This window comes from Uloborus diversus, chromosome 3, assembly GCF_026930045.1.
Source record: "Uloborus diversus isolate 005 chromosome 3, Udiv.v.3.1, whole genome shotgun sequence".
NCBI lineage: Eukaryota > Metazoa > Arthropoda > Arachnida > Araneae > Uloboridae > Uloborus > Uloborus diversus.
Window position 1 is genome coordinate 75242804 of NC_072733.1, and position 20471 is coordinate 75263274.

At 33.3% G+C, this 20471-nt stretch overlaps 1 long non-coding RNA gene across 1 annotated transcript; it reads right to left on the reverse strand.

The window, feature by feature from the left end:
• Nucleotides 1-9325: 9325 nt before the first annotated feature.
• On the reverse strand, nt 9326-18669 carry LOC129219427 (uncharacterized). The gene is made up of 3 exons (XR_008580413.1): nt 18599-18669; nt 15632-15723; nt 9326-9411 (listed from the first exon to the last, which is right to left on the reverse strand). It is a non-coding gene; the product is annotated as an uncharacterized LOC129219427 (long non-coding RNA).
• Between the last annotated feature and the right edge of the window lie 1802 nt (nt 18670-20471).

A 20471-nucleotide genomic window follows, 5' to 3' on the forward strand; every position in this document is an offset into this window, starting at 1 on the left:
GCGACCATATTATGTCGTCCTAAGACGTTCGCAAATAATTCCATGTTTTAAAAATATTGTTTCTAGTTTTTTCCTAAACCTTTTCATACTATGGGTGTTTTTATCCATCAATTAAATTTTTGCCACGTAGTTTTTGAGGTTAAGTCTTCGTTTTCGTCGATTAGCGGAGGAACGCGTTCCACAACGAATTGTGAAAGTGATGGTTTGGAGGCAATGATTGGACCTATGTGACCCTCAGGAGGGGGAGCGCAAGCTTAAGAAAGACGTTTGTAGTGGTTGAAATGAGTAACCAGGATAGTGAGTGAGTAGGGGCCCTGCAGGTGTACTTGAGTGAGAGTTTGGAAAAGTGGGAGGTCCGAAGGTCAGGTTGGGAGCGAGGCCATCCCATTGGAGCAGAAGTAGCCAGGACCGGTTTTTGTTTTTGCGGAACCGCCCCTCCAGGGGAGACAATGGGAGATCGATTAAAAGCACGCATTAATTACAAAGCGTCTGGGCAATCATCGCGGATCTTTTTTGATTCGAATTTGGTTTTGCTGCCGAAGCGTTAATGCGGAAGGGATTCGAAAATTCCTAGGAAAGAAAGCTTTTTATAATTAGAATTTGCGGGCTCCATCCGTAATGAAATCGATAAGAAAATTAGATAGAAAGGCGAAAAAATGAAAAGGAGCGAAAAACAAAGATTGGAGGAAAAAAAGGGAAAGCGAGCGGGCAAACAAAAGCCGGAGAAAAAACGTCGAAAGGGCGCTTTTGCCTAATGAAATGAGCAAAAACGTTGGCGTAGCCGAAATAATTAGAAAAACGCTAAGTAATTAAAAATGCGTTGACGAAATCGAACTGCTGCAATTTCACACGGTATTCATTTTTGGGCACGCTTCAAAAACGGCCACCTCATTAATTCCGGCGCCAGAGGGCCCCAATTAAGCGGCGGCCTAAGATTAATATGTAAAGAAGGGGGGACGATTATTTCCCCGAATGCCGATCCGAGCGAGTCATCTATAACGGTCTCGTCGAAAGCTCCAACGAAAGTCATTTCGGGCTCGACAATGATTTGATCGTGTTCGGGCTCAGTCTACCTCCGAATTCCAGGCGTGCCTTTGCTGTAATTACGACTTCCCGAGCGCCGATCGATGCATATTGTTCCCTGCTCCAATTGACAGCTGTAATGCCCGAATCAATAAACCTGCACCTGCGATTCTTCTACCCGCTTTCAATTACCCGTTGACCACTCTTCATAAGACGCTTCATTATTTGACCGGCTCTTGTTTACAGGCGCGCTAGTTAAAAATAAAAATAACTCCCGAATTAAAACATTGGCACGGAAAGTTTAAAGCGCCGCTTCATTTTTGTCATTCTTTCTCGGACTGGGGGCGTTTTCGATTTCCTCAACAAACTTGTTTGGCGGAGGGAGGGAAAAAAAAAAAAGAGTCTCACGCACACTTCATTCGCCCTCCACTTTATTAACCGGTTATTTGTTTCATTTCTCGAGCCTTCGCTTTTAAAAGATATACATTATTGATTTTGCTTTAAATTCTTTCTCCGAGCCTTAATGCGAGAAAAACAATTAGCTCCTTCTTTTCTTCAGCGAACCTTCTTTTACACTCTTCGCAATTAAATAGCCATAAGCGGGAAGACAATTTTTTGAATCTCAGAAATGAACTTTTTTTTTTCATTATTATTGTTCTTTCTCGAAGACTGTTTTTCGAATCCTCGCAATTTTTAATTCACCACGCTCCGCGTGAAACCTCCTAATGCTCGCCTCGCTTTGGATTTAGTCTGATTTCGGCACAAAATTAGAATTTTGCAGCGCTCGTGATTAATTATGCGTGAAAGTAAACGCCTATTTCTGACTTTAATGCCGCTTTTAAAAGCATTTCAACTAACATTCAAATACTTTTCGGCCTCTAAAACTTAATTTCATCTTCGCTTAGTTAACTTCGAGCATCGAGAAAAGAGTAACTTCAAATTAAGAATACGAAGAACTCAATCTTTTCCCCTTCCCGCAGTCTTTAATGTATAATTTAATGTTACGTTTTCTCATTTAATCCTCGCTTCCGATTTCGAATCACTGCATTGTTACCAACCACGATTACTTGCATGGATAGATTTGGTATGATAAGGACCACCGCTTAACACGATCACAGCAATTGAGCAAATTTGTATTATAATAAGATAAATAAAAATAAATCTATATTATGTTATGATTCAGAAAAGTCTCAGGGCCATGGGCCGCATTTGGGACCTAAAGCTTTTTGAGGAAGGGCACTGTCAATAGGAACTGATTTACCAAAAGATCCATTAGGTACCAATAGGCTTATATGAGGTTCGGCCTGTTCTTTACACTGGTTTACCAATATTTTCAAGAAAAAGTTAAGGACTTTGTTTAATGGATACAGCAACATTATCAGAAAAAAGGAAGAAAAAAAAAACTTATGTCTGAAATTAATTTTCACTCTTTAGGTTGGCCCGTATGAAATTATAGTCATGCGCATCTGTAAGTAGCCTGAGTCTAATCTATGTATATAAAAATGAATGTTTGTCTGTATGTCATCCATGAACTCAGAAACTACCCGGCAGATCTGGCTGAAACTTTCACCGTTTGTTATTTTTGGTACTAGGAATGTTTATAGACCAGTTCGAAAAAAAATCCGATCGATAGTTCCTTTTTTATTCCAATTTAAGTCACAATCCATTGGATAAATACGAATAAAATTATCGGCTGCAGAAATTAATTCGCGTGAAAGATCTCATTGATAAGAAGTTAGTTGTTGCCATTTTTCTTGAGTTTGAACAAATAAATTCTTTCTTTCTTGTTTTATGGCTTTTCATGCAACGGGGAGATTTAAAACTTTTTCTATTTGATATTTTTAGCGATTGATTGATCTTGCAAACTGCGTTTTGAGTATAGTCAAGGCTTCACTTGATACTGGACCGATTATTATGAAAATTGCCATACTCTCTTAAAAAATTCCAGCGATTTTAACTCAGACTGAGTAAATTTTCACTCCTTTACATTTTCGAAAACGCACTTTCCTTATAGGAGTGAATTTCATTCCTTTTGCGGAGCGGTTATTTTCACTCCATTTGGATAAGCTAATTTCACTCCCTTCTGATAAGTGTTTTCCACTCTTTTTTAAGACTAAATTAATATCCTAAATGAGTGACTGCTTTCCGTTTTGGAAAGCCGCTATTTCACTGTTTTTTAGAATAAAATAGATAAAATCATTTCACTCTCATTTGGTGAAATTGTTTTTTAAATGTGTTTTCATGTGCTTATGCTGTGTATTTGAATTTAAAACTGTTTTTAAAATTGTTATTTCATTTGAAAAAAAAAAATTAGGTTAAAAAAGTGAAAAAAAAAAAAAAACTGTTTTTAGTGTTTCCGAAGAGGTTGCACAAAAACTGTATGGTAAGTACGAAGACTTTTCTAATTTATTAAAACTTTATCTGGTAATATTTTTTGAACTATTCGTATATCGTTACAAATCACCCACGTGCAATATTACGTACATTTCCGAATTTAAAGATTGAAATAAAATTAAACAAACCCACACAGTTCCAAATAAATAAATTTAAAATTTTGAAACTGAAATATTGATATTCTCGGTGTGCCTTTTAACATTAATAATGTTTTAAAAGTTACCTCAGTTCAAATTAATTTAAAAAGTCACTCATAAATTATGACAAGATACGTTTGAATTCAATTTTGTTTCTTCGGGGCCATTCATTAATTACGTAAGGACAATTTTGGCAATATTTTTGATCTTCCCTTCCCCCTATGTAAGGGTATGTAAGATTCCCTCCCCCCCCATCTTACGTAAGATTCTTTTTTTTCTTCACAATAATAAAATAACAAATATCACATCACTGGGATCGTTCTTAAATTAACTATCATTATTATTTTTTAAAACCTTTTTGAGTAAAGAAATGTTTACTGTAAGGAATCTAGACCGAATGTTTTTTCGACAAATAATTTTTGTATATGATGCGATACTAATTAAAAATAAGACATGGAAAACACAGAGCGATTCTTTTATTATATTTTACACGTTTCATTCTTTGAAACACAAAACAGCTCATCCTATAATACATACGTTTACCTTCCTGAAGCAAATGAAATATAATATTTGCCGAACCACTTGACCGCGGATTTCTAATATAAAATATCGGCTTGGAAAATATTAGTAAGAATGGATCTACCCCCCCCCCCCTCCAAGCAAGGGTATGTAGAGAATTTTCCACCCCCTCCCCGTCAGGACACTTACTTAGTGAATTGGATGTTACACATATGAATGAGTGTATTGTACAAAGTTTATGATACTCTTTAAAGTTTATTATACACACAAACAATATTTGATTAATTTAAAATATACGCAGTGGTTGGAGCTCCGACCATCGGGAGCGGATTCGGTATCCGACCTATAGATTTGCGCATGGTCGGGTCTGTAACACCTGCCTAAAATATATATACAGTACACACACACACACCAAAGATGGTAACGACTGTTCCAAATGACCTATTTTTGATTCGATGACCGAAACAAAATTGTTGATGAAAGTTTCATTCGTTTGGAAGAAAAAGTTACAAAATGTTCGCCGTAGCATTGCACGTGGATGATTTGTAATGATATACGAGCAGTTCAAGAAATATTAACAGTTACAAGTTTTAATAAAAAAGGAAATTCTTCGCACTTACCATGCAGTTTTTGTGCACTTCCTTCAGAAACCTCATTCGGCAACAAATATTGTTTAAATTCATTAAATGAAGACATTTAGATAGCGACATCCACTACCAACGTTGGGTAAGCCTAACGTGGAGGTATAGAAGATTCTCCCTAAACAAAATCACGTGACAGAATCGAACCAATGAAAATGTTTTTGAGTCCTTCTTTTAAAGAATGTTTTTATATTTCGCTCACCAAACGGAGTGTTTCCGAATTTCACGCGAATAAAGAAAAGTTTTAGTCTTGGTTTTTTCGTAAAGCGTCTTTTTTCGATAAAGCTAGCACTCAGAAAGAATGAATGCACCCGCAATAGATTTCACTCTTTTTAAGAGTTATTTTTTCGCTCTTTTGAATTAAGAGTGTATATATGTATTTTTCCACGGAGAAGGTGCATAATATGTTCATTGAAGCCACTCGCCACCAGGTGGCACTCAAGAGTAGCAACTTCTGCCCCGTTCAACCGATTTTCATGAAAATCAGTATAATGATGTATTTTTTGTTGGCGTAGCAACGCGCGTCGGGTACAGCTAGTAAAGGTACACTCTTAATTCAAAAGAGCGAAAAAATAACTCTTGAAAAGAGTGAAATCTATTGCGGGTGCATTCATTCTTTCTGAGTGCTAGCTTTATCGAAAAAAGACGCTTTACGAAAAACCCAAGACTAAAACTTTTCTTTATTCGCGTGAAATTCGGACACACTCCTTTGATGAGCGAAATATAAAAACATTCTTTAAAAGAAGGACTCAAAAACATTTTCATTGGTTCGATTCTGTCACGTGATTTTGTTTAGGCAGAATCTTCTATACCTCCACGTTAGGCTTACCCAACGTTGGTAGTGGATGTCGCTATCTAAATGTCTTCATTTAATGAATTTAAACAATATTTGTTGCCGAATGAGGTTTCTGAAGGAAGTGCACAAAAACTGTATGGTAAGTGCGAAGAATTTTCTTTTTTATTAAAACTTGTAACTGTTAATATTTCTTGAACTGCTCGTATATCATTACAAATCATCCACGTGCAATGTTACGGCGAACTTTTTGTAACTTTTTCTTCCAAATGAATGAAACTTTCATCAACAATTTTATTTCGATCATCGAATCAAAAATATGACATTTGAAACAGTCGTTACCATCTTTGGTGTGTGTGTACTGTATATATATTTTAGGCAGGTGTTACAGACCCGACCATGCGCAAATCTATAGGTCGGATACCGAATCCGCTCCCGATGGTCGGAGCTCCAACCACTGCGTATATTTTAAATTAATCAAACATTGTTTTTGTGTATAATAAACTTTAAAGAGTATCATAAACTTTGTATAATACACTCATTCATATGTGTAACGGGCCATTCATTAATTCAGGGTCCTGAGGGGGAGGGGGTGAAAAATTCTCTACATACCCTTGCTTGGAGAGGGGGGGGGGGTAGATCCATTCTTACGTAATATTTTCCAAGCCGATATTTTATATTAGAAATCCGCGGTCAAGTGGTTTTTCAAATTTTATATTTCATTTCCTTCAGGAAGGTAAAAGTATGTATTATAGGATGAGCTGTTTTTTACTTGTGTTTCAAAGAATGAAACGTGTAAAATATAATAAAAGAATCGCACTGTGTTTTGCATGTCTTATTTTTAATTATTATCGCATCATATACAAAAATTATTTATCAAAAAACATTCGGTTTAGATTCCTTACAGTAAACATTTCTTTACTCAAAAATGTTTTTAAAAAAATTAAAAAAAAAAAGATAGTTAATTTAAGAACGATCCCAGTGATGTAATATTTGTTATTTTATTATTGTGAAGAAAAAAAAGAATCTTACCTAAGATGGGGGGGGGGAGTCTTACATACCCTTACATAGGGGGAAGGGAAGGTCAAAAATTGCCAAAATTGTCCTTACGTAATTAATGAATGGCCTCGAAGAAACAAAATTGAATTCAAACGTATCTTGTCACAATTTATGAGTGACTTTTTAAATTAATTTGAACTGATGTAACTTTTAAAACATTAATGTTAAAAGGCATACCGAGAAAATCAATATAGAGTTTCAAAATTTTAAATCTATTTATTTGGAACTGTGTGGGTTTTTTAGTTTTATTTCAATCTTTAGATTCGGAAATGTACGTAATATTGCACGTGGGTGATTTGTAACGATATACGAGTAGTTCAAGAAATATTACCAGTTAAAGTTTTAATAAAAAAGAAAATTCTTCGTACTTACCATACAGTTCTTGTGCATCTTCTTCGGAAACACTAAAAACATTTTTTTTTTTCATTTTTTAAATTAAAAAACTAATTTTTTTTCAAATGAAATAAGTTTTAAAAACAGTTTTAAATTCAAATACACAGCATAAGCACATGAAAACACGTTTAAAAAACAATTTCACCAAAGGAGAGTGAAATGATTTTACCTATTTTATTCTAAAAAAAGAGTGTAATAGCGGCTTTCCAAAACGGAAAGCAACCACTCATTTAGGATTTTAATTTAGTCTTAAACAGAGTGAAAAACACTTATCAAAAGGGAGTGAAATTAGCTTATCCAAAAGGAGTGAAAATAACCGCTCCGCAAAAGGAATGAAATTCTTTCCTATAAGGAAAGTGCGTTTTCGACACTGGAAAGGAGTGAAAATTTACTCAGTCTGAGTTAAAATCGCTGGAATTTTTTAAGAGAGTATATAATCATTTTTTTCAGTAACTCAGAGTGATATATCCGAAAGCATATTATATTCTATCCTAGAGCCCATATGCAACGACAAAAAGATGCTCGATTGTAACTCCACAGCAGCACTTTCTTCAGATATACAATTCAAAGGGCCCTCAACAGATGTGTCGGGCCTTCTGTTCCAAAATTTCTTAATCGGGCTCTGACTGTTAAAGAGATTTTTTTTATAAGTATTTCATGATAGAGATGCTAATATAGCAAGGAATAAGTGTAAGTTGTTAAAATTTCTTCTCTCTTTCTTGGATGATATCAGAAAGTATTTCTGGATTAATACCTTCGCAAAATCGCAACAATAATATTTTTTTTTTGTTCTCAAATTGTCTTTCATTATAGGTATTCAATTACTCATTTTATTGTTTAATTAATTTGCCGAAAAATTTCCCTCTGTAATGAATTCATTGTACACTTTTTAAGCATACTGCCCTGTAAATGGCAGTATCTACACTCTAAGAAATTTCACCGTTAGAATACGGTCAGTGACCGGCAGAAAATGGTCCGGTCACTGCCCGTAAAAATAATATTCTGCCCGTAATCTTTCATGACCGTAAAAATAATAGGTTTGCCCGTAATTTCCTCCCCGTAAAATAAAAGGGGAGTGACCGTAAATTGACAATGTGCCCGTGAAAATTATATTCCTTTTTCTACGGCCACTGCCCGTACATTGACTATGTGCCCGTAAAAGCTAGAATTTGTTTTCTATGCCCATTGACCGTAAATTGATATTGTTCCCGTAAAAGCTAAAATTTATTTTCTAGTCCTATTGCCCGTAAATTGATATTGCTCCCGTAAAAGCTAGAATTTATTCTCTACGCCTATTGCCCGTAAATTGATATTACTTCCGTAAAAGCTATAATTCGTTTTCTAGGATCACTGCCCGTAAATTGGCATTATGCTCATAAAACTTTTCTATGGTCACTGCCTCCTGTAAATTAACATGATGTTCATAAAAAAATGTCATTCTTTATCGTCACTGCTCACAAATTATTAGGTGCTTTAAAACTTAGTTTATTGTCATATAAGAACCAAGTTATAAATAAAAGTTTTAAGAACACAATAAAATGCAAGTCATTTTTACAATTCAATTAATGCGTAAAATAGGCTAACACTGTTAGTAATGCAGTTTGAGGACCCCAGTTGCCTGAATTATAAATATTCTATTAAATGATCGCTAAAAATGAGAATGCATGTTTAAGAGAGAGAAGTATAAACAGAAATATGGAAAAAATCCCGTGAAATAAGGGAAACTTAACTGAAAAAAAAAACAAAAAACAAATTCAGTAAAGCTTTTTTACTGTATGGATTATAGTAAAATACAACACTTAATATTTTATGTAAAATGCTTACATACACAATAATTTGTTTCATCGCTAAAACACATGTTACCAATATTGGCAACTAGTGTTTTTTTAATGGTTCGTCCATTGCCTTTACTTGTTTGCTAACCTCGTTCATTCAAAGAACATAGAACATTCAAAAAAGTTATATAAATTATTAAAAAACATATTTATACTTCATATTTAAAAAGTTATTAATTAATTAAATTATACATAAATTAAAAACTTGTGCAGTCGACTTCAAAAATAGACTGCATTTTTTACTAGCTAGCATAAACTTGAGGATAAATTAATTTTTAAACACCATAAGTATCTATTAAAGATAAGCATCTCGAAAACAATTTTATCGAGAGAAAGAATTTTAGCTCAAAAATTATTACCAAAAAAATATGTGAGCATGTCTACATAAGAAATAAGAAGATACAATATCCAGAAGTGTCAACAATGAAAACAAAGAGTTTAAAACATCAAAAAGGTTTATTTTACACTAATTACAAGTTAAATAACAACATAATTACAAATAAACTTTTTCAGAAGAGAAATTATGGTCAAATTTTTCAAAACTTGGTTGAATAACTTTTTCCAAATCTTTATTCCTTTTGGATCCTTTAGTTCAGTAACTTATCCAAAATATTGCCCTAAAAAGAAATCACCATAAGGAAAATTAAGAATGATTTATTTTTCACACATTTAAAGCAGAGCAGCATTCTCACTAAATAGTAGAGACGTACCGAGTAGCACTTTGGCCGAGTAGCCGAGTACCGAGTTACCGAGTACTCGGCAGAGTTTCAAGTACCAATTATGTTTTATGAAAAACCACTGACACACATGTGATGAATTTTGAACTTATTGGAATAGTAGTATAAACCTCCTTGTCCATATAATAGTTTTTAAAACTAAATTCCTGCTGAAATTTAATTACGCATTATATATATACAATTTTGTTTGTGTCAAAAATTTTACGAAAAAATAATTTTTTAAATTAAAAATAAATAAATAAAAGGTATGATTAATCAAGTTGGAATTAAAACAAATTACAGTAAAATCCCTCTAATGCGGACACTAACAGGACAAATTTTTTTTCTGCAATATAGAGGTGTCCGCAGGACAGGGGTTTAATAATGTTATTTGCATTGGAACTGGGGAATTAAAAATTGTCCGCATAAGAGGGGTGTCCGTTAGGAAGGGTTTCACTGTATACCAATCAATTATAGTTCTAATCTGCCAAACATAAATAATTTTTAAAAGCAGATAAAACAAATGTGCAGGAACACTCCAGACGCGTGTTTCTGCCCCCCTCCCCCCGTTACAAGGAACGTCTTTTTCAGTGCATAACATGTGAGCTAAAGAATGTAAAGACATTCAAAAATACGACTTTTGTCGGATGCCTTTAAATCTACGAGCCCCCATTTTGTGCATTGAAAAAGGAATTCCTTGTAATGCCAAAACACGTGTCTGCAGAGTTCCTGCACTGTACTTTTAAGGTTGTTTTATTTTTTAAGCAAAGGTATTTTTACATTTTTTATAACTAATTTTTGTTTGTAGCAAAAATCCATTTTTAATATAAAAATTCCATATTTTCTATACTTATATTTCTTGCGTAATTTTTAATAAATAAGTTTTATTAACTTTGGGGACATTAAAATAAAGATTTATTCCATTGAAGCATTACAAACTTCATTATTCTCAAAATTTAAATTTGACTTATAAATTTTAATTGTAAATGATTGCAGAATATAATGCTTGCTCTTTTTTTATAAATTTTAGTATCTGTCTTGGACAATATTCAATTTTTTGCAACTACTCGGTATTGGCCGAGTATCTGATCAGAATTTGGCCGAGTAGGCCGAGTGCGGAGTAGTTACCGAGTACTCGGTACGTCTCTACTAAATAGTGAAAATCAAAATAAAGCATTTTAAAGCACCCTATTTTTTTTCACCCCTTTCCCTGGTTTCATAAGGTTTTCCTCCCTAATATGATGTTCAAAGGATTTTTACATAATTTCCAGGAATCCTAGGAAAAAGCACATGCATACATAGAAATATAAGCTATAATAAAATTAAACAAAAAATTAAGGCTAGATCAAAAGACATTGTAACTGCTAAAATGTATAAATCTTAAGCTTAATGCATAAAAGCTGGTAAACATGTAAATATCGAAAAATTTGTTTCATCAAATCAAACGAATGACAAAGAAAAGCATTTTTCCGACATCAATTCAAAATATGTGGTCTGTTTTGAAAAGAAAACAAAATGAGGTTATGAATATTTAGTGAACATCAATTTCAAAAAAAAAAAAAAAAAATCAATTGAAAACATAAACAATAATGATGATCATTAAGAGATATAATTAAACATAAAGCACTTTGGAGTCTTGCAAAGATCTCGGGGGAAACCTGCAACTGTAGTACAAGTATAAGGGGAAATTTCAGGGAAAAAACATTTTGGCATTTTTAGTGCCAATACTGGCTATTTCCTGACGGGCATCTACAGTATGATAAACAGATATTGAAAACACCTTTTTTCAGAGCATAAGCATCTAAGCTTTTGGACCCCATACATAAGCATGGTAGCAGATTTTCTAATAGAGGGGCTAAGGGGGGCCACAAGGGATAAATAAAAATAAACTATTTTATTAGATAAATTTTCATTCATTTTCCCATACATAAATAAAACTTTTAAACAAATTTTATAAATAAAAACATAAAACATATTTGAATAAAACCACTTTTGTTCGCTATGGGAATAATATCGGATTCCGAGTCCAGTCCTAAAGGATGCATTTGTACTGGTTTAATATTTGTATTTTTTTTCCAAGTTCGAAAAGAAAAGTAAAGACAGAAAACATGTTGCATTGTTGGAAGGAAAAAGAAACTCCGGGAATCTTCAACTCCTTTACCCCAAAATAAGAGACAGCAAATTTATTGATCAAAAATTTTTTAAGTACAAAGAAACTAACCAATGTATGACTAACCAATTTTTAATGCTTGAAAGAACTGTCATGGAAAAATTAAGTTTTTTAAATCAATTTCAATTTTTTCCTCCATACCTTCAGAAAAAACTAGTTTTAAATTTTAAACTTTAAATCTTTTTGGATTTCCTTTTTAACTGAAAACTTATTTCATGCTCAAGATCCATATAGATGTTCCAATAAGTGAAAATTTTCCCTTGTGTATGTCAGTTGATCGTTAAAAAAAGATCTATATTCGGTACTTGACCCAGTAGCAAGAACTTGGGTCGAGTACTCAGTAATCATCCTAAGTACTACTCAACTACACTAAATTACTGCAATCAATAGTAGGACAATGTTTTCAACCACACATGCACACTGGGTTTTAACATGCATACCCACCAACTTTGAAAAAGCTCACCATTTAAATTAGGGATACATTGAGTATGCAGTTGATTTTTGGTATACTGATGGCTATTTGGCACACAAAACAGAATACTTGGTTTGGCTGAATACCTTAATATTTAGTCAGCAATTGAATAGTAAATAACATAAATAGTTGACAATTAGTAGGCAAACAATTTTTTAAACAATGAATGTATAGTACCCTAGTACAAACTTCCAACCTGTTATTTACTAATATCACATTTGGGTAATTCTTCAAAAAACGTAACTTTTGAATGCAAATATTTTTCAATCTCGAAACCTTTTGTTTCCTTTTTTTCCCCGTTCTTACATGAAAGTGTTACCTACTAGAAGTAACCATAAACAATGGCCCAGCTAAGTTTTAATTATTTTACGCATAAATAAAAAATAAAATAATCCCTTGTTCGTAGAAATTTTTTTTAAAAAAAGAAAAAAAAAACTTTTAGTATTTAAAAATTGAGACCAATTTAATATCAAAGTAGTAGTTTTGTTAATTGTGCAATCAATCAGCTATTTTAATGATTAGTGGGAATATAATATTAAGTTCTCTTAATTAAAGTATGGTTTAATTAGTAGTTTCAAATACATGTAAAATACTACTAAAATGAACTAAACCACAATATTAAAAAGTTAAATATACTTAAACAATTATCATTTGAGGCACTTGTGAAAGGAATAATTAATAAATAAGTATATACTTTTAATTAAGTTATTAAGCAACATAAACAGCCGCACAAGGTGTGTGACATGCCACGGAAATGAAATTCACACGTTACGAACCAAAAATAAACTAAAATAAAACTTATTATTCAAAAATTGGTGGCAGGTTTAAATCGATATATTTTTGATGAAATTAAAAATCATTGTTAAATGAATTGTTCCTAAAATTTTTTACTGTAAAAGGCATGTGACAGAAAAGTAACTTTTTGAAGAATGACTCATTTGAGGTGATTTTAGTGCAAGAGAAAACATTCAGATGTTACATTTAAGTTTCGTAGCTTTTCACTTTCTTTTATATCTTACGCCACATAAACATTTTTTTTTTACCGCTTATAAGTCATAAGTATGAAACTAAACTCAGTGGCGCAAAATTAGAGGCAATCCCACCGTGCCCATATCAATCTTCATGACAGAGGGCTGTGGGGTGCAAAGGCAGGTGTTCTAGTAAGGTGGTCAGCCGAACGTGGAACCTCCAGTGTTTAGTTTCCAAGCATGCTTGGTACTCATTTTATTGACCCACTTATGGGATGAAAGGTCGAATCAACTGTGCCCAACGGGGAATTAAACTCAAATCTGCAATGAGGAGGCACAAAGTGCCACTGGACTTCTTAGGTATGAAACACTAAGCAGAAAAAATCAATTTGTGAAACGTTTCTCGTCTCACAAATGTTTGAAAAAGGCAATTTATAACGTGCAAAGAAAACACTCAGAAATTAAATTTTGCAGCATTTTGATTTCGGAAGTTTTACCATTCAAAATATTATGTAATGCTTAAAACAAAATAATTAATCTACAGAAAATAGATAAGCATCCTCAATTCTGAATTGCCATAAAATAAAAATACAAAAATTACATTTTTTAGCCAAATATTCAGTTTTCAGTCAAATATTTGACTAGAATTCTAATAAAATATTTGCTCAAAAACATAATTGAACTATCAAATAATCCAAAAGAAATCAATAACCAAACTCTCGACAACAAACATTCTTTTATAACACTATTTAATTAAAACACTAAAGAAACAATCATTTAAAAAACACAAAGGTATCTTCCACAATAGTGGAGGCTCATCCCCTAAAAGACGGTGCCTCAAAGAAGGACATTCCTAAAAAAGACACCCTTACAGTAAATTTTATTAGCAGTCTACTTTTGGTTCTTTTCAATAGTAAATGAGTGTTACTGATATGATTAATATAATTCTTAGATTGCAAACATCGCAATTGGAAAACAAAATATCAAACATATCATACTATTTTGAACACGCTTAAAATGAATTTCTGCTAAGATAAACTACATTTGTGATCCCTGTCCTTTCGATTGTTAATGATTGATATTTGGATAAGATAAACTAAGGTGAAGGCCAATAGATTATAAAGGTCCCTTGGAGTTAGTTTTAATAAGGTTTGACTGTATTTTCAAAATAAATATGGAAATCTGTGCATCTTACATGCAACGATGGATACAAGGTGAGGGTCATAATTCTCAGCCGACATTATTATCCAATCACTTTGTGCTCAAATATACTTAATGAATAACCTGCAAACAATTGGAGTATTTTTTTTTTAAAATTCACTTAATATTTTTTAAAGTAAAAATCTGGAATACAACTTCCTTTCATTGCTTTTAAAATTAATTAGTATTGTTTATGTCCCACAAGGTGCTTTATTTCTGGATAAGTTATTGCTTTAATTGACACCCAAGTATTTTCAGAATTTTTTATGCACCTTAAAAATATTCTTCAGCGTGACCAGCCCTAAAATAGCAGTATCTAATCCTCTAATATCAACCTTTTCATCATTTATAAGTTGTACCACAAAAGATGGCAAATGCACTTCTTTTGTCGTAAGTAGGATCAGGCCCGGCATTTTAACTACTGTGAATGCGTTAGGCATTAGGATTGGCAATGGGTGTTAAAACGAAGGATTCTGGGGGGAATTCAGCCCCTAAAACTTCCTAACGGGCAGCGCCCGTGCATACCCTAGTCATGCTCATCTTTTTTTCTTGGAAGAAAGGGAGGGGGGAAATCCCCCCCCCCCTCCAATGATGAGCATGGATGGGTATGCAGTGGGACAGCCAGGGTTGAGATTTTAACTGTTGAAAGCTACCCAAGTATCCTTGGTTGTAGCACATGTTGCCAATCCGAAATACAGTAGTTTATATACGTATAAGGCAAGGGGGCCCATATAGGGGTGAAGGGGGGCTAGAGCCCCCCCTTGAAATTAGAATTTCCTTGCTTTTAGTACTTTTTTCCTTGCAAAAATGTAAAAACATTTCTCCAGCCATTAATGAATAAGTTATTAAAAATGTCAAATTTTAATGACTCTAATCCGTCCTGAAATCAGTTTCCATGGGGAAAACATATAGCTAAACCACAGGGAAAATATTTGAGCCCCCCCCCCCTGCAACTTTGCATATGGGCGCCCTGCCTATACAATACAATACAAATAGGACGTGTTCTCATACCTATACAATACAAATAGACTACCTAAGATTACAAAATGAAAAGTTCTGTTTTCGTGTCCAGTTCATTGGACATCACTCTGTGGCACAATTATACTGAACATTTTATATTCTTTTAAATTTATTATAAAATTTTATTATTTCATATCGATAACATTTAAATACAACAGCGACCAGAAATAAAAGCACTGAATACAAGTAACAAGTAGAAAAATTAAAATAGTTAGTTTAAGAGCAAAGAAACTGATCGTCGCTCAATAGAGTTTAGAAAAACATTTCTTAAAATAAAATATTAATACATACCTCTAAATAAATTCCGATGAAACACTTCTTGATCCAGAAGTTATTTTTCATCCAATTGTGCAAACTGGATCAAACTTTAAAGCAAGGATTGTCTGTGTGAAAGAAAATTCAACTAAGTATATGGAACAAAATAAAAAATGGTAGGTATGATTATGCATCATTTATATAAAAAAAATCCAGATTAAATAAAAAATTATTAAATAAAAACAAAAAACCCGACTGCGCAAAAACCAAAAAAACTAAAAAGAAAAATGTATAAGCCCAGTAGTTTAGAATGTATTAAGTACTACTAAATAACTACACCGTTGAAATAGTTTTATAACCGTACACACATAAGACAAAGCATAAATTCAAAAGCAGAATAGAAGGATTAACAGTAAGGGCCCATTCCTTTCTGATTCAAGAACCCCGTAAAGTTTGAATGAACGACATTTTCGAAAACGTTTTCGATTTCGGGTAGTTTTTTGAAATTGAAGATCGAAAAATTCAAAAATTTTGGCCATCTTTGATGACATTGGAGAGAGGGGGTTGAGGACTCTCCCCTGAAAAAATTTTGGAACTAAAGTCGTAAAAATACAGTTGGCGATTTTTTGTGATGAGTTTGGGGGGGAGGGGGGGGAGGTTTGGAGACCTTTTCCGGAAATTTTTCGAATTTACAAATTTAAATTTGCAAAGGTAAATTTAGGTTTGTGAATTCGGGGGGGGGGGGGATCACCCCAATTGCTCCCTCTGTGGATCCACCACTGCCCCTCCCCCACTTCAAGGACCTGCAACCATGACTCCTATAAACCTACCATTATGATTAAAACACATTCCAGTCAAAAACATTCATACCAGAACCAAATCATTCAAAAGAATAACATGAAACGCGCCTTTGACAACAAACATTCGATTATAACACTATTTGAAGGAAACACTTCAAAAAACAGCAGTACAACCAGGGGGAGCGTTCATGGATCTAGACCCAAATTGAAATGACCAAGAAAATTCAAAAATGAAAATATTTGTGTTTCGCATATAATTTCATTAGTCGTATATAAGAAAACTTGAAGTAAGCATGATTTAAACGTTTTTGAAAGTACTGCATGAAACAAGCCTATTAAATGAAAAAAGTATAATAGGTATTCGTTATTATGTATTGAACTCAGCAGTGACTAATTTTAAAAATGTATAAATGATAAAAACGTATACAAGAGAAACTTATAAACTGTGCTTCACTGTATAATACACAGAGTGGTCCGAAAGCGGGAGTAACCCTTTTTTAATTTTACTATGGTTGAATGTTTGCTGTAAAATTCAGGCTCCGATCTGAGTACCTACAGTTCGGGGGGGGGGGGGGGACACATCCTTAAGGAGATCCACGGCCCAAGAAATTGAGGGAAAAAGAAAAAAAAAAAAACTAGTACTGAGACTTATTTACGTAAACAATATACACTGCTGGTCTAGGAGAGGACCCACTGAGTTTTTGCAAGGGGGCAAAAATTTATCGAGCTGGGCTTAACAGTTACTTTGAAGTCTTAAGAACTTCAGTTGAACAAGATCCATGTTGCAACACAGCTGAATTCTGCACCATATTCCACTTAATTTAGGCGTTTAGAACATTGCGTTTAAAATTCTGCTCCGAACCCAGCAAAACATCTGCAATAACATGGAGCAGAATTCCACTGTGTTACGACATAGATGGTGCTCTGCCGATTTTTACTACTTTCAAGACTGTAAAGTGACTGCGTAACGAACATAACACTGAATATACGATGGGGGAGGGGGGTCACCCCGTTTGAACCACTCTGTATTCTGTATATTAGACCCTTAAAGAAATGAAATCCTGGCTATACAACCCCCAATAAAAAGTTATTTGATTTTATAAGTCACATGAACGACTCTCTAAAAAAGGCATACCCACAGTAAATTTCAATAGCACAATCTCACCACTTTAATCACCTCCTCCCCCCTCCCCCCCAAAAAAATCCTATACACACATATGCAAACACAGCCTAAATTTCCTACTAGAAAGACATGGCTTCTCGTCCGCTCAGATTGAGCAAATTGAAAACTGCTTCAATTTCATATAGAGAGCTGCGATTCAGACAATACAGCAGTTAATGATGTGAACATTCTTCTTACAGTAATTATTATACAAAATATTATATTTTAAGTTATGAATAGTTGTAAGTTATAGTAAAACATAGTATTATTATAGAAATTTACATTTAATTTATAAGTTTAGGCACATTGAACCAGAAACAATTCAGTAATTAATTAAGTGTTGAAAGTTGATATGAAATACATGTTACATCACATTATTTTTGGTTTATAATAATTGTATGAATAACTGTTTAAAGATTTAGCTATTAAAAAAAAATGTATGAAACATGTTTTAAACATTTATAGCTGTGAAACTAATGAAAACAATGATGTCATTATTTATATTTTGTACTAAAAACGAATCTGTCGTTAATAGGTAGCCTAAAGCAATTTATTTTCAACTACGTACCTATGTTTTATTTCAATGGTTTAAATGTAACATTTGAGTTCATTAAAAACAATCTAAAAAATGTAACCAATTCCTATTAGTCATTGATCATGGTTATTTAAAACCAGGAATATAAAGCATGCAGAGAATTAGTAAATAATTCATTTTGTCATCATGCACAACATCTTTAATTAATTACATTAATTTAGAAAAATACTGCAGAAATTTTTGAATGAAACTATGGAAATTAAAACACATGGAGCATAATATGATATTCATTTGTGCGTTTATATTGCATCACGTTTGCATGCAGTACGTCTTGAAGTACGTCTTGATACAATCAATATCAATTCTAAATTTCAACGTTACAGCGAAGCTTCGGTACTCGCCATCAATCAATGCTCACAAATTATTGTTATCAAAATAGCTAATAAAAAAAGAACAGTGGATTAAAATTACACTTAAACAATAGTATAGAAAAAAAAACCACTTACTTAATATTTTGAATCCAGACATTGGAATCACATGGCGACGGCGACGAAGCACGAAGACAACATCTTTCTTTCGATGCCTAGGCGCAATACTTAGATGAGAGCCTGTATGTCAGAGTCCCTACTCTCCAATACGTATATTTGGTCCAGATATTGTGGGACTTATATCATACATTACATATTGAAAAGGTTAAGTTGTTGGAAGGGACTCTAGTTGGAAGACAACATTCGTTCAACACAGGCCATCCATCTTGATTTTTCTCCTTCCCGCTTCTTTGCGTAGAAACACGTGACAACGACACGTGATCTTTATCAGCTAGCATATTACGGGGAATGACCGTATTCTGCACAGATTAAGGGACTGGACGACTGCCCCGTAATTTTACGGTCAACGCAACTTAAATTTACTGTAGTTTTTTTACAATTACGGTCACTGCCCTGTTTTCTCGAAGAAGGGCACTTACCGTATAATTTTATGGCCAATGCGCCTAAATTTACGGAAATTTTTTAGAGTGTACAACCATTTCGTTTTGCATCTTTTGGCACTTTTGTTATTCTATCTTTCTTCGGTTTTATTGTACAAACATGCTTATTTGGATTCGGCAGAAAAAAGGCATTCGTTTTCTGAGTTGCCAAATTTCAAATTTTTAATCAAAAACGCATTCTTCAAATATCTCTGAAACTCTTTTCTTTCTTTCGATACTGCCATTGACTTTCCCACTGCACATACTACTCGAGACTTGGTTTCCAGAGTATTTTCAATCACAGCAAAACAACAACAGATGTCATTTCATAAGCTGAACAATAAAAACTCAAGGGAAATCACGTTTTACAAAGCAGACTTTAAAAGTAAATTGTACCCCCATTTCATTGTTGTTTATACTAAAAATCTGTTACTGTATATTTTTTACTTCAATACACTACAAGGTTCCCATCTGAGGGGAAAAATACGATGAGAAAAATTTCACTCTCTGTTGGGATTTCAGTGAGATTTTTAAATACTGAAGTAGATTTTTTTTTTTTTAAATATTTATGCCGCCGAAGATTACGACGTTTAAAGACGAAGTATTACTATCCTCTATTTTCCATTGGGGAAATTTGTTCCAGGGTTCATATCCAAAATATAACAAAAACTCTCCAGTACTTCATGGCAATCACTCTTTCTTTAGTTAAAAAATATCGAGTTTATAATAATTCATATAATAAACAAGGAAATATACTTTTTGACAAAAATCTGATTGAAGATAAATATTTTTGAAAGAGTAAAAACAAAGTAATATATAAACTCACAAATGTAAATGTGCAGTTTTTGTACTGTTACGAAAAAGGACCGTTTTTGCACTCGCGATTTTTGTTGAATTGATATGTTCAAATGAACTGAAATTTTCCAACGCTCACGTCCTCAAAATTTGTTTTTTCTCGTATTTTTCGGTTAATCTAGATTTTACTGTACTAATTAATCGCTTTGGTAGCTTATCAATAGATCGGTGGACCTGTAGGATAATTCAGGGTGAGGAACAAAAGAGTATAAGGAAAAACATTACAAAGAAGAGGGTCAATTTTTGCAAAATCGGGATTTTGAAAATAGCCGTTACAGCTTTATCAGCATTCTTAAGGAGGTATTTTTCTTTCTTTATTTATCTTTCCCTTTTAATTTCTAAGTAATTAAATTTAACATGCGTGACAAAGTCGCGAGAAAATTCCGCATCATTTTTTTTTTTTTTTTTGCGTGATATTTCTTTCAAAAGGGCGTGATTCTCGCGGTCTCGCTCTCTATCGGGAACCCTGCACTATTTAACAGTTTAAATTGAATTATTTTCTCGCATTTTCAGTTTTGTTTTATGAAGGAGAGGGAAAAAAAATGCCAAGAGTAGAA